Source organism: Xenopus laevis, chromosome 1L (genome assembly GCF_017654675.1).
Source record: "Xenopus laevis strain J_2021 chromosome 1L, Xenopus_laevis_v10.1, whole genome shotgun sequence".
NCBI lineage: Eukaryota > Metazoa > Chordata > Amphibia > Anura > Pipidae > Xenopus > Xenopus laevis.
Genome location: NC_054371.1, coordinates 144,346,720 through 144,362,462, shown reverse-complemented (window position 1 = coordinate 144,362,462; position 15,743 = coordinate 144,346,720).

Sequence of the window (15,743 nt, the reverse complement as noted above, 5' to 3'; positions counted from 1 at the left end):
ATAAACCTGACTTTCAATGTATTTTATGCCCTAACCTTTGAATGAAGCATCAGCTATAAATAACAGATTCTGCTTTTATTTGTTTGAGGAATAATGTAGGGTCTACTCTAGCCATTGTAGGTTAGTGTGCAATTGGCACTAGAATTAGGGTTTAGGATTCCCTGTCTTGATGTGTTAGCAAAAAAAAAAAAAACAGGCACCCAAGGGGAAAGGGGCCATGTAGTAAGCTAGATCCCTGATGTATCCTTGTTGAAAAGGGGAGACAGAAGATACAGGTATGCAATCCATTATCCAGAAACCCGAAAGCTCTGAATTACATGAAGGCCATCTCCCATAAGCTCCACTTTAATCAAATAATTAAAATGTTGTCAAAATGATTCCCTTTTCTCTGTAATAATAAAAGAGGACCTTGTACTCTATTCTAAAGGTGGCCATACACGGAGAGATCCGCTCATTTGGCGATGTCACAAAACGAGTGGATCTCTCTCCAATAATATCGGACTGATCCGATCGTGGGCAATAGGGCCCAATGATCGCATCCTAGCGCATGGGAAACGGGGGTCGGATTGCAGGACCGTATCAACGAACAGATGCGGCCGCGATCCAATGGGATTTTTTGTCCCATCTGATCGAGATCTGCCCGACTTTCGGCCACTTCTCGATCGTGGAAGCCCGTCGGGGGGCCCCATACACGGGCCGATAAGCTGCCGACTTGGTCTGTCGGCAGCTTTTATCAGCCCATGTATGGCCACCTTAACTCAGATAAACAGTAATTAATTCTTATTGGATACAAAACAATTCTATTGGTTTAATTAATGTTTTAACAATTCCTTACTTAAAATACGGAGATCTAAATTATGCATAGATCCCTTACCCGGCAACCCCATAATCCGACCATTCTGGATAATATGTCCTATACCTGAATAGTGTTCACACTGTTTGTAGGAGCATTATGGAACCAGAATTTGAAATTGCAGTTGAAGCTGTGCAATGGGTTGTCCCCACTTTCAGATATACAGCAATTGATCACGTTCCAATTGCTGTACCGTGACAGGTCTAAATTGCTTATTCAGAGAGAGGCATATTGGATTAAAAAACTAAACACTCTTGACCCTTTGGGTTTGAACAAATATTGTTCCCTCCTATGCTTTTTGAATCAGCGCTGATCGCTGTTTTTTTAAAATGCCAAATACAGTTATGTATTGAAACAATGTAACTGTCCTTGTGGATCTGCTTTTATTCAATGTTTCCTTTTTGTATCACGTGTATGTTATAATTGTGGTTTACTATATTTCCTCGGTGCAGGGTAGTGATGATCCACCCTCCCTCCACCCGGCCCACTCGAGCCCGACTTCCGGTTCCTTTTATAGTCCCGCCCTGCCGATGATGTCACAAAAGGGGCATGGTGAGCAGGCTCACGTCTATAAAAGTTGAACCCTGAATTCGGAATTGTAAGGTCGGGGGCGGAGAGAGCAGGTAGAAGACCCGGAAAGGGGGGTGCAAGGTCAGCCCAAACCCACCCGACCTGCGGGTCCTGCACTAGTGCTACATCGCTAGTGCAGGGCTCCTTTCCTGTCACATGATTGGTGGTAGCGTGCATGATTGGGTGCGTGCCAAGTGTTTTATCTATTGAAACCTGATGTTTTTACTGTGAATTACGTCTTGATAAAGGTGTCCTCTTAATTTTTGTATAATGATTGAGCGCATCAAGCAAGCACCCAGGTTCCGGGTCCTTGAAATTGACACGCAATTCTCCTGAATTAAAATAAATGAAACCTATTTCAGGGTTGTCGTGTTATTAACTGACACCTGAAAACACATGAATGTTTCGTTGCAAAACAAGTGTTCAGAATATCAGTGAGGACAGAAGGGAGAAATGGGGATGAAAATGGACACACAGGACCGTGTACCAAGTTATAGAAATATACAACAGTGGGTCAGTACAATAATGGAGATCATTCTAAAAAAAAGCTCATTATTATTGGGTGTTGCTTTTTTCAACACTGAGTATTGTTTTACTAAAAATAAAACTATGAATATTTAAGGGATATTGTTTGGCACATTATATGCATGCCTCTGCTACTATAATAATTCATAAAACAATGGCAGGATTTGCTCTTTGAACGTGGTTCCTCACCTTTATATTACAGGAAGCAACACTGCGCCTCTGAAGTGCTAACATTTTACTGCAAGTCTCTCTCGGCCCTGTTAGTCTGGCTAAGAAATCTGTCAGTGCTCTGTAGTGGAAAATTGCTTGATGAGTTCTGCACATAGCACTGAATGAGGTTTTTTGGGTTTGATGTCGTTCCAATATAGAAATAATACATGGAATTCCTTTTCGACCTGCTTAAAGTATTATTCACCGATCCTTCCTGGTGTGAAAACTGCTATCAAAATACATTACAAAAAAAGTTTTTTAACATCCACAAAAATGTGAATGATCACAAAAGTTGAACGTTGATGATATTATTAGGCTTAGTCAATGAAATAATAAATAAAACTCCAGTGTCACGGTTAACGTGTGTATTTATTTACTGAAAAATGTATTTCACCTTAAATTTTATTTGCATTTTGTTTCGGTTGCTTGGGGGTTACTTTGTGCCGTGTGTCAAGCGGATGACACTTAAAATATTATGGACTGACAATTTATGCTTTGGTTTGTTTTTTTTTAAGATTAGAAGACTATATATTATAATGCCAGGAAAAGCTGTTACATTTGACTGGACCCTATTGGCCTATTAAGTGGACGAGTTACAGTGTTTTTCTTGCTCCATCTCCTGTCACAACCTATTTTCTGTCTAAGAAAATAGGTGGGAAATTGTCTACAGATTGGAGGAAATGGCATCTCCAGGCCTCAAAAATATGCACAATAGCATGAAACTGACCCTCCCAAAGCAGTCATAGGAAACTAACCTCTGGCTGGGTGTCAATAATCTTTCAACAAAAGTTCAAAATAGGATTCAAGTATTTTTCCTTGTATGTTTTTTATCTTTTTTTAGTAAATTTCTTATTCACGTTCAAACCACATTCTTAATAATGTTACTCATTGTGTCTGTTATTGTGGTTAGAGCTTCTGGCCTTCTGTTTGTCATTTTCACAGTTGTAATTGTAATTGTTAATGTATAACTTCTCTCAAGGTCACGCTAGGAGATTTATTTGTAAAAATTTATTTTGAGTGCTATAGCCCTATCCAGATTTGTCTTTCACACTCCCACACTTCAGGGTGTCATTACAACAGAAGTACTGCAATCCTACAAACATTCGGTTGCAAGCACAACTAACAGTGGGTTTGTGGAAAGTGTACTTTAAAAGAAGAACTAAAACTTAACTAAAGAAGTAGCTAGAAATGTTGTACATTTAGGGGCAGATTTATCAAATTCGAATATCGAATTTTAGCGCAAAAGCTTAGATTGAACGATCAAATAAAAATCGTTCGATCGAACAATTTTAAGAGATCGATCGAAGGATTTTTATTCGACCAAAAAAAACGTAGAAAAGTGCTGGGGAAGGTCCCCATAGGCTAACATTGCACCTCGGTAGGTTTAAAGTGGCAAAGTATGAAGTCGAAGTATTTTTTAAAGAGACAGTACTTCGATTATCGAATGGTCGAACGATTTTTACTTTGAATCGTTCGATTCGATCGAATTCAATCGAATTTGACCAATTCTATGGTCGAAGTACCCAAAAAAATCCTTTGAAATAGTTTTCCATTCGAACTATTCACTCGAGCTTAGTAAATCTGCCCCTCTGTTTTGGGCAACCACAGCCCTTTAGCAGTAAAGATTGGTGTCTTTAAAGATGCCCCAGCAGCTCCCCATCTTCTTTTCTGCTGATTCACTGCACATGCTCTGTGCTGCTGTCACTTACTGAGCTTAGGGACCATCTCACAATATTCAGTACACATAGAATATAAATGTCACAATATAAGGCTGATTAGTAATTAATACAGATAATTACTACATGGCAGCACAGAAACCAGTGCAATTAGCATCAGTATTTAATAATCAGTCCTGTAGCATCAGCTTATATAACAGACCAACCTCACTTTCTGCTTGATAATTTGTGACAACCCCTAAGCTTAGCTTCTCAACAGCTGCTCAGAGCCCACTGAGCATGTGAGTGTCACAGACACTTTCCAAGATGGTGACCCACTGTGACAAGTTTGAAATCCTGGATCATTGTTGCTATTGAGAAACTGAAACTTTAGGCTGGTCTAATAAGTTCAGTACAAAAATTTGGCATTTTTAGCCAAATAAATTTTTAAGGTTTAGTTCTCCTTTAAAACAATATCCAGGGTACATAGGATAGAATGCTCTAGATATTCTTGTTTGGACTTGTATTCAAATACTGTGTCTACTTCATGACCAGGTCACCTTGGGGCTAATTTATAAAACAGCAGTAAATAAGTAAAATAATTTCCCAAACGTATTTAAGGTAAAATGAGAGACATTCTATATATTTAGTACCGGTAAGCGTCAATGCAGCAAAAGTCTCTTAAAGAAAAATGGCTTTTATTTCCAGACGGCAGCAAACAGGTAAAAATAAAGGCAGTTTTCTTTCCAAAACAACAGAAATGTCATTCAGCAGCAGTATAAGTAACAATAACAAAAAGGCAGTCATATTACAAACCTTACACAATGGTTACTGTGTGTGCACAGGTACATAGACTCCTTAGGGGCCGATTCACTAAATTCGAGTGAAGGATTCGAAGTAAAAAAACTTTGAATTTCTAAGTATTTTTTGGGCTACTTCGACCATCGAATGGGCTACTTCGACCTTCGACTACGACTTCGAATCGAAGGATTCGAAGTAAAAATCGTTCGACTATTCGACCATTTGATAGTCGAAGTACTGTCTCTTTAAAAAAAACTTCGACCCCCTACTTCGGCAGCTAAAAGCTACCGAAGTCAATGTTAGCCTATGGGGAAGGTCCCCATAGGCTTGCCTAACTTTTTTTGATCGAAGGATATTCCTTCGATCGTTGGATTTAAATCCTTCGAATCGTTCGATTCGAAGGATTTAATCGGTCGATCGAAGGATTATTCCTTCGATCGTACGATCGTAGCATTTGCGCTAAATCCTTCGACTTTGATATTCGAAGTCGAAGGATTTCAATTCCTAGTCGAATATCGAGGGTTAATTAACCCTCGATATTCGACCCATAGTGAATCAGCCCCTTAGTGTCAGGATCCCAGAGTCTCTTTCCCTGTCTCTCTCAGTCAGAGATCCCCAGAGACTGACCAGCCTGTACTTTAAGGGCTCCTGATTAGTCACCTGAGGCTAATCAGACCCAGCTGGTCAGTCAGTAGCACCTTACTCTGCTACAATCTTTAATAAAGATGTCCATGCGACTTTAATGTACCTACCCTATTCAAATTGACCTAAGCGTAAGAGGACTAATGACGTTTGCCTAGGCAGCATCGGTCGCTAGCGTAATTTCACTTTGAAACGCTCGCACTGCAGAAGTAACGCTAGGGAAAAGTCGCCAGCGTTTGGCACCCAGGACACAACTTCACATTTTAGTGAATTAGTGAAAGAATGTTCGTCCTGGAGAAATGGCACAAAGTGTGTGAAACGTCCTCTGGCAACAATTCGCCCTTTAGTGAATCTGCCCCATGGTTGGAAGTGGTTGGATTCAGGGCCAAGTTAATAGATATATTATATACTAATATACTTGTATCTTACTGACTGAAGGGTTGCGAAGGGGCTTGGAGGAATAAGGAGCGGATGTAATTGATCTCATCTATCTGTTTCTTACTGATGAAAAGTTTTGGGGAAGAGACAACAACTAACTACTTATTTTGGAGGTAGACAGACTACCGAGGGTCCAACGACTAAAAATATAATCCAAATAATTATAGGAGTTTCCAGTCATTGGGCCAATTATGAACTTTTGTATGGTAAGTATTGCTCACAGATTTTTCCAGAAGCAAAACAAAATTTGCCATAAAGTCGTACAGTTGATTGATTTAATGTTCCTTAGTAAAACTTTCCCTATGCCTTTTAGTAATGAGGCAGACTTATTTGATCTTGCTGTGATCTTGGCCTCTGTACATTTTTGGGGGTTTAATAACAGAAAAACATTCCATGCTAATATTAATCAAATGCAGATGCACAGAAAGTATTTGTACAGTAGTGGATGCTGCCTAGCTTCCAAAAATAAAAAATCTGAAACCACTGATGTGAATATGACCATACAAACGTTACAGCAATGGCTGCAGATCACAGCTGAACAAACTGCATCTGGAGTTTCATGGGTCGCTGCAATGTAAACACAAAGGAACCATATCTTTTTAAGTGTGGAATAAGACATAATAAATAAACCGTTCTGGTAGCTTCCTGCTTGCTTTCGATTTAGCATGCTGTGGCACTTATGTAATAATTCTAATACAGCCAAATGGCTAGAAACTGCAGCAGGTGTTGCAACTTTTTATCCAAATGAACATTTCCAGAATACATGTTTCACATTAACCATTGTTATATTGTACTGCGGGTATTATTGCACCTATTAAAAACCCACCAATTTGTTACATGAGTGGATGTATCCTGCTGATATGATCTCTGGTGGTTTTGAATATCCTTATGGTGTCATGTTGAAACTCACCCCATTTAAAGGAGAAGGAAAGGCTTTGTGCGCTCGTGGGTGCCAAATGTTAGGCACCCCGAAGTGATTGTATTGACTTACCTGAAACCCGGGGCCGGTGCTCCTATCAGCAGAAAACTGCACCGGCCTGTGGTTATACCAGTGAGTACCACAGAGCGATCCTCTTTCATCTTCCTTTTTCTTTGCGTGAGAACGAAGAGCCAAACTTTAACTAAAAAGTCGGCTATTTCGTTCAACTGCGCATGCGTTTGCCCCGGGGAAATTTGAAGCAAGAGGAAGCTGGAAAAGGATCGCTCCGTGGTGCTCACTGGTATAACCCCCGGCCGGTGCAGTTTTCTGCTGATAGGAGCACCGACCCCGGGTTTCAGGTAAGTCAATACAATCACTTAGGGGTGCCTAACATTAGGCACCCCCAAGTGCAAGTTGACTTTCCTTCTCCTTTAAAACCAGAAATTAAGGATGGACCAAGATCATCATTTTATGCTTTCTACCAGGCAAACACACGATTCCTAGGAATAAAAATGAAGAGAAACTCATGAAATAAAGAAAGAGCAGAAGAAAGAGATGAGGTGGGAAGAAAGGACAAAGCTCATACAGTATGCAAATGAAAAGAAAAGTGCTAAAGAGAATGACGGGAAAAAAAGTAGGAAATGAAGCAGGCTCTAATCCTAATTAGTACTACTTTGATACAGGGCATATTAGGGGGAGGCTGTAGCTAACAGTTATTATGTAAGTACATCAGGGAACCATATTTTTGTTGGATATGAATAAATATGGAGGTCTTTGCATTGTAACCAAAATGTGCCCTGCTATGGTTGTCTAGGGTTGCCACCTTTTCTGGAAAAAAATTAGCAAGAATTAAAAAGCATTACAAATACATAACACCATAGCAAAACTCTGATTTCTCAGAGACTACAAATAACCAAATACTTTAATCTGCCTGTAGTGAGGGACTCCCTCTTGGGCTGCTCTGGGCTGCCCTAGAAAACCGAGCTCAACAGATTTGAACTCTCTGTTATTATAGGTATCCAGGTGCGATCCTGGCCCCTCCGCCGCCCGAGGCAGCAGCAATTGCTGCCGCCCCCCCTCCCCCGTGCGCTTTCCTTTTTGCGCCTGAGGGGGACTGGGGGGGGGGTCCACTAGGGCAGCAGAGAGGACCAGTGCACTAGCACAGAGAGCATAACAGCACTCTCTGCGCTAGAAGAGCCGAATTTCTGGTTTGAAAACCGGAAATTCGGCTCTTAAAGTACTAGGAGCGGCATTTTTGCTGCCTTTGGTACCTAGTGGGGCGCTGCTGCCTGAGGCGACAGTCTCAAGTCGCCTCATTGGCGAAGCGTCCCTGTAGGTATCATAAGATGATCTTAGTTACATGCTGAAAGTTTTAATTCATATCATGTCAGTAGATACTTCTTTATCTTCATAACAAAATTCTAAAACATATCTTGGAGCAGAAAAATACCATAGATAACCAACTACTCTAATCAACCTGTAGGGAGGGAATACCATCCAATACTTTGGATCATTTTAGGAATTCCAGCCTCTGGGGTATTTATCAAAGAGTGAAGTTAGAGATCTCCACAGTCTTCTAGAGGGAAATTCCACCACTCTCCTTTCATCTTTATGGGATTTTGAAAGGCGTATTTATCAAAAAATGAACTTTCACTTTTACCCGTTGATAAATACTTGATAAATATACCCCTTGGACTCTCTGTACTAAGTGGTAAAAGTTCTTATAGGTATCTTAAGATGATCTTACTTGCATGCTGAAATTCTCAATTCGCCTCATGTTAGTAGATATGTATTTTATGAGATTGACTGGTAATGTTATTTTAATATGATTGAGTAATAACACAGGAATTTTCATTTACCTTCATCAAAGACTCTCTGCTAGCCCAGCAATTTGCATTTCAGTTCACAGTATAACTTGGAATAACGAATACAAAAATGTCATAATGTGTCTTAGGGAAGAATGTTTTATCTGGCTACCCTCAATAGGGTGTTTAATTACAGGGATTTCCACATGCTCAATAAGAAGCATTTAGGATCGTGTGTAAGCAGCATATTCTTTTTCAATGCACACCCAGCTACACCAGGATAATATTGACACTGCCATCTTGCATTAATAGGGAAAGACATCCGTTAAAATGATCGACTGTTGCTTTTTAAGATACAATCTCTGCTATGTAAATATATTTTAACTATAGTATATGGAAGTCATGTGGTATAAAAAAAACAATTTCCCCTAAACGAAGCCATATGGGCAAATATGCTGTGGTTCTTTTTAGAAGTATTTCTTAAATACAAGCTGTCTCCACAAAATCCTGTGGAATTATATTATTGTAGCTTACTGCTAGGCTATATTCCTTTGAAAACAAGAAACATCAGATGATTACATCATATAGTTCTGGATTCCTTACGCTTTTTGTAAGAACAATAAATCACTGATAGACACAATAAACCGGGAGATTAAACTCATAGTGATCATACGCCACGACAAAAACTTTGTGAACATTAGGCAGAAATGCAGTCATAGTCAGTACAGTACATTCAGCAGGTATATCAGAATTATTATTAACTTTAGTTGGAATAAAGGTTTGCCAAAATATTTACTTCCAAGCTTAATAACAAGCTTCTAACTTAAGGTGTCTCTTACAGATTCCAGGGTTCCAGGGGTGCTGCACCAATGAGACGAGTTGAAAATAGCAGCAAAAAACTGCTCCTGGTAACATTAAGAGCTGAATCTCCGGTTTTCAAATCGGACATTCAGCTCTTCTAGTGCAGAGTACACGCTAGTGACATGGACCCCCTCAGGTGCCGAAAAGTTGAGTGCCAGGGGGAGAGGGGGCTGCAGAACAAAAGCAGCCTCAGGGCCGCAATGGAGCCAGGATCGCCCCTGCAGATTTCCATTTATACATCCTACATCAGTAATTTCCAAACTGTGTATTTGCCTCCCCTAGAGGCAGTGGTTGTTGGCCCAGACTGAAGACTAGTTATGGGAAAATTTGGGAAGACTGTCTATTTGCTCTCCTAAATAGTCCTAGAGGTCCAGCTGGATGGTTAAAAAAGGTAAAATTTGAGGTTACTTTAAAATTTATTGTGGTTTGTGTTGCGTTTAGTCTGAATATCAAAAAAAAATTTGGGGGGTTTCAGGCAAAAACCTGAAAAAATCCCAGGTTTTTGCTCCATTTTATCAGTTTTTTCCGATCTGATTAATTTGAGTTTTTTAATTAATAAATAAGGTCAAATCGGGCATGGGAGTTTGGTCATGTTTTTTTAAAAATAAAATATGAGATGAATTTGGAGTTTTGTAAAAAAACCATATGGTTAAGATCAGTTGAAAGCAAACACTTATTCTGTCTCAATAATGTCACAGTCCATTGATTACAAAATAGAAATGATCACCAGCTATTCAAGGATAAATGTTTTGCCTGAATTGGATGCAAGTATTAGCCAAGGATTGGGCCAGTTTTTATAACATAGACCGAGCATTGTGAGGTGGAGCCACCATAGATTGATACTATATTTAGTTAGAAAAACATGATAGTGAATATTTCTGGGAGAAGCTCATCTTCTTCAAAACATATTTCTGTTCATTTAATTTGAACTATTTAATGATCACTATGTTGGATTTACAATATTATGGGCTTGATCTCAGGGTTTAGCATTTTCTCATGGTAAATGTTATCCTGTAAAGTTTTGTTCCTTCCATTTCATATCCACTATTGTTCTGTTCTGTGTTTCTCATCCTAGCTGAGTAATATACCTTTCATCCGTAACCACATTTGTCTACACCTGCTTCCAATTAAACCTAGCTTTCCATAAAGCAGTGAATCACCCACTTCACACCTTCCAGGCTTTCCAATCTTCTGCATGAGCTTTGATCTCTTTGCTATATGCTTGCAAAAGCTCAGCATATACATTGATTTCTTTTCTGCACCTTCCCTTCAACTCCTCTATAAACATAATATTGGTCTTGGAACTGTTCCTAGCCAAGTCAGCTTCCTCACTGTAAATAAACCTTCTTATAATACACAAAAAACCATGAATAAACTATAAAATATATCCTCATAAATGCTATAAGTGCTTCCTTATGGTATTTGGGTTACATGACTCATTGACACTTGTCTCCAAGTGCACCACCCATTTCAAATATAAAAATCATGTCATCCTAACATTTACAATCAAATATGATTTAAATGTGAAAATATTTTATGTATTGGTTTTACCCTTCAGGACTGCACATGTACCTGGTATAAGCACAGCCCTTAGGCTGTATTGGCAAAAGAAAATTGGATATTTGACAGGAATAATATTGTCTATATCCAAAGTTGTCTATCACGGATATTTCAGCTGCTACATTCACTTTATAACTTAAATTAGCTGTGCTTGTGAATATTCTTTGCATATTCAATTACTGTAACTGGCCAATCATAAGCGCATATGTAAATATGTCAAGGGACTATGTGACCATTATAAATGATCTACTGGGAACTACTTTCCCCATTGAAAGCAGATGTACCTTGAACTATTGGCATGCCTATGTTTAAGCAAGTTTAAACTTGAAACATGAAGGCTCCACTGGGAACTACCCTCCCCCCAATGCCAACGGACAGTGCACACACCCCAAACAAGGGGCACACCCATGTCCACACAAAGCAACAATTTGCAAAATAAAAAGGATTATTAAAAACTACACATACTTACTAAAAACAAATGAAAATGCTGCCAGGTCTAAATCTATGTTTAAACTATTAAGCTCAAAAATCCAAAAAGTCTCTCTTTGTCTCAACCTAATCATTCTGTCACCTCCTTTAAAACTAGCAGGTATTTGTTTAAGGACTACAAACATTGTACCCTTAGGATCACTATTATGTCTCTCTTTGTAATGTCTAGAAACACTATGATTCTTTTCTGGATGTTAAGTATGTGCTCACAGATCCTCCTTCCTACATTTCTTTTAGTTCTATCCACGTACAGTTTTTTGCAAGGACATATAAGTAAATACACAATATAAATAGAGGAACAATTGGTAAAAATGTCTATTCTGGGAATCTCATTGATTATGTATTTTTTAGGCATAACATATGAGCAAGCCCCACATCTGTTCTTTTGACTTGACTTGAAGGTGCATTTTAAACCAACATGGTATTGTTCTGTATCTGTGCCCTTCTAAAGCACACCCTAAGTTTATCAACTTGTTAAGGATCTGCTGTAATCAAATGCCAAAGTTTCAAGATAATGTGTTTAACATGCCCACCTGCTTCATTGTATCTGGTACAGAAGACTGCCCTTTTATTTGGTTCTTTAGACTACTGTTTAGCCTTTAATAAAACATTCTATCTGTTTTGGATGCAGATTCACATGCTGCTTGTTTCCATTCCACACAGCCTTTCTACTTAAACCTGGTTTCCATACTTGACGTTCTTCTAAAATATCTCACTCTCTGGAGCAGTTTTGACTAACCATAAGGAACTGTCCCTTTGGTATATCTTTAACACAACCTTTAAAATGCCCACTGCTGGCGTGCAATAGACCATTTCTAATAGCGGCTTTCCTGTATAATTTTTCAACTTTTCCATTCTGGATAAACAATGTGATGTCAAGATAATTTATATTATCCTTCCTCACCTCTCAAATTAAAATCTTTCTGATTGAAAAATCTAATTATATCAGTAGCTCTCTCCCCATCCCCCTTTCATATAAACAACATCATCAATAAAGCAGGCGTAAAAAACAACATTTTCCAAATGTTAATGTCCTCCCATACCCCTATATATATATATATATATATATATCTATATATCTATATATATATATATATAGATATATATATATATATATATATATATATATATATATATATATATATATATATATATATATATATAGACAAATACAAGATTCCTCTGCACTCAACCCATTATCAATATATTTAAGACAGAGACATTTTGTGCATACTGCTACTAAAAAATGCCTTACCCTTTAAACAAATCAGGGATTGTTTGTCCATATATTGCAATATATTCAAGCTGGCCAATGTTTTTTAAAAAATAGTGGTGAGCACAACTTTCCCCTGTTTGTTATAGTTATACAGGAGCAGTGACCAGCTCCATGTTGTAGCTCCCACCCCTCCCAGCTATAGTCAGGTGATCCCACTGGTGTCTAATAAAAGGGCAGCCAAGTTTGGGAGTTTCACTTTGAAAGCAGCTAGTGAGTTGCAGGTAAAACTTAGTCCCTTTGTGAAATGTATAATTAAGCAATTGAATTCTTAATGAATCAGATAAAATTGAGCATAGGACTGGCCAGATATGGGATGACTTTGACGTAGTTGGCCAGCTTAAATATATTGCAATATATGGACAAACAATCCCTGTTTTGTTTAAAGGGTAAGGCATTTTTTAGTAGCTGTATGCACAAAATGTCTCTGTCTTAAATATATTGATAATGCTTTGAGTGCAGAGGAATCTTGTATTTGTCTATATGTATTTTGTGGTCACACCCTCATTGCACCCCCGCTTAATGTTTTTAAAAATTGGTGGTGAGCACAACTATATATATATATATATATATATATAGGCAAATGTACTACCCATCACTGTTCCTTTCAGCTATAAATAGAATGTATTTTTAAATTGGAAATAGTTGTGTTTAAATTTAATTAATACTTTGTACAAAGAACTCCTGCAATATGACAAAGCTATGACTCTTGATTTTGTATTAGTACAGAGTTTTGTTTTGTATTGGAGAGTCCAGCAGAGTGGACCAGTGAAGGGCAGATGCAAATAAGAAAACTAATACCAATTGAAGACTTCACAGTATAAGTGCTGAATGAACTTTCTTTGTATTGATTGACTAAGTTAGTGCCTTTTATTAGATAACCCTAAAGTATAATGTATAATTCAGAGTTGAGGGATATACTGTAGATGGGAACAAAGACCAGTGAGCGGGGTATGGGGCAACATGGGGTGAGGGGTTGGATTGATTATAATTTTCTAGTCCTCTATTTCTGCCATTATACGAAAAGATTGTTATTATACTGATTACCAAACAAAGCTTTTTTTTGTACTTTTTAATTAAGATGTTGCCATGTTTAGTAAGCATAAAATCTAAAGTATGTCGTTTAGCAATGCTATCAATGCACATTTTTATGGTCTGAGATGTATTAAATATAATGATTCTACTAAAAGATACATATTTGCGGAGACTGTATTCTTTGGTTCTTACACAGGGAAATGGCCTTGTTTTATGGAATCTTTAACACGGGAAACTTTCCAGTTAACAAAGCATATCTTGCTTTATTATCATATTCATGAGTTTGAATAATGTAAAGAAATTATTTAAGCTTAATTGTCCTCTGTTGAGCTTTAAAACTTAGAGCCAGGAGCAAACTCTGACATTGAAGAATTTATCCCACAGAGCCTAAAGCCTTTCAACTTAGTAAAATTATGGTTATTAAGAGCTTTATATGTGTTCATGTGACATTGTTAAACTTAGGTCACTAATGTTTATTTGATAGAGCATTGCACCACCTTTTACATAAACAAATAGAGCTCCTTATTTTGGTGCATGTAACAGGTCCAGGTTCACCATTCAATCCATAAACTTGACTAAACACTGATTAGGAGAATGCAAGGCATTTTATCTATGTTATTCAGAGATAGTACATGCTCATCTTCTTCAGGCAAAAGTATGAGCCAGATTCTGATTGACAGTTAAGTTTAATACATCCTTTTGGGAGGTGCTCATTTTGCCTAGATGTAGTAGCGCTCACTCTTTCAAAATAACCAACTCTGACAGAAAACCTGTCTTTCTACATCCAGGATTTGTGCTGAAGTCAGTTATTTTGATAGATTTTGTTTGTGCTGGAATTAGTTATTTGAGTGAGCTCTAATACATCTGCTTGGAAAGGGAGTCCCCACTGCAAGATATATTAGGTGTAACTATCAATTAAAATTTGACTCTTGCATGAAGAGAGACAGATGTTGAGAAGGAGACATTGAAGAGTAACATGATTATTTCTGAAACGATAAAGAATTTTTATTTGATTTTATTTAGTAAGTTTCTTATTTAATTTTGATGAAGCTTATATTAATTTTTCATCTTTGTGATAGTTCCACTTTAAGTATTAGGTGAATTTGGGACTTCTATTAAATATTTAGCTGTCTAGAGTTTTCTTCACAGAGAGAAAAGATCTTGGCTGTATTAAATTGTCCTTCAAAGCTTTGTGCTATTGGCAAACGCAAATACATTGCTTGCAATGCCTTCCCTCAAGTTGTTATATAACAAAACTAATCAAAGTGGACCCAAAAACAGATCCATACTTCAGTTACAGTAGTGATTGCATTATAGATATGCATGCTCTGTATTTGATTCAGTTCATTAGTACAATGGCATAGTGGTGCTAGCTTACAGGAAAGAAGATGCAGACTAGTCAAGCCCATTCTTTTGAAAGACAGCTACCTTTTAATTGGGTAGGGAATGTTAGGTTTCATAGTTACAAACAATTTAGATCATAAGGATCAATAACGAAGCGTTAAAGTGGCCATAGACTTAACAATTACAATCTTTCCTGGAAAAGATCTTTCCAGGAAAAATTGTTCATATCAATACACGTGTACAGCAGAATTGTCAGTTACACAGGTAGAAACAAAAGAATTCTACCTTTATCTGACGATTCAGTACTACAATGGCCAATGTTCGGGTGCCTTCAAAAGCCCCCAATCAAAATTTTGTGGCCACCCCAATCGACAAGCGGACTGATATCCAAGTCTTCTGCCAATATCAGTCGGCTTGTCTCCCACCATACACACACCGAATATCGCATGAAAATGAGATTCTTACGATATTATCGGTGCGTCTATGGCCTCCTTAAGTTGCAAATCACTATTTTGGATGCAAAAGTTCAGTGATAATTGACACAATTCAGAAAGATGCTCATGCCCATATATGCCTCTTTGCAACTTAAGAGAATGCCCATGTGCCTCTTCAGCCTACTCTGATCAGCAATTCGTTGTTTAATAAATCAGTGGGAATAAATGGGACCACAGTAATTTGCAATAGTAATTTGCATAGTATTTGGTTTAAAAGGATAAAAATTACTTATGAACAAATTTACCAGCAAAAGCAACCACCCTGCTTA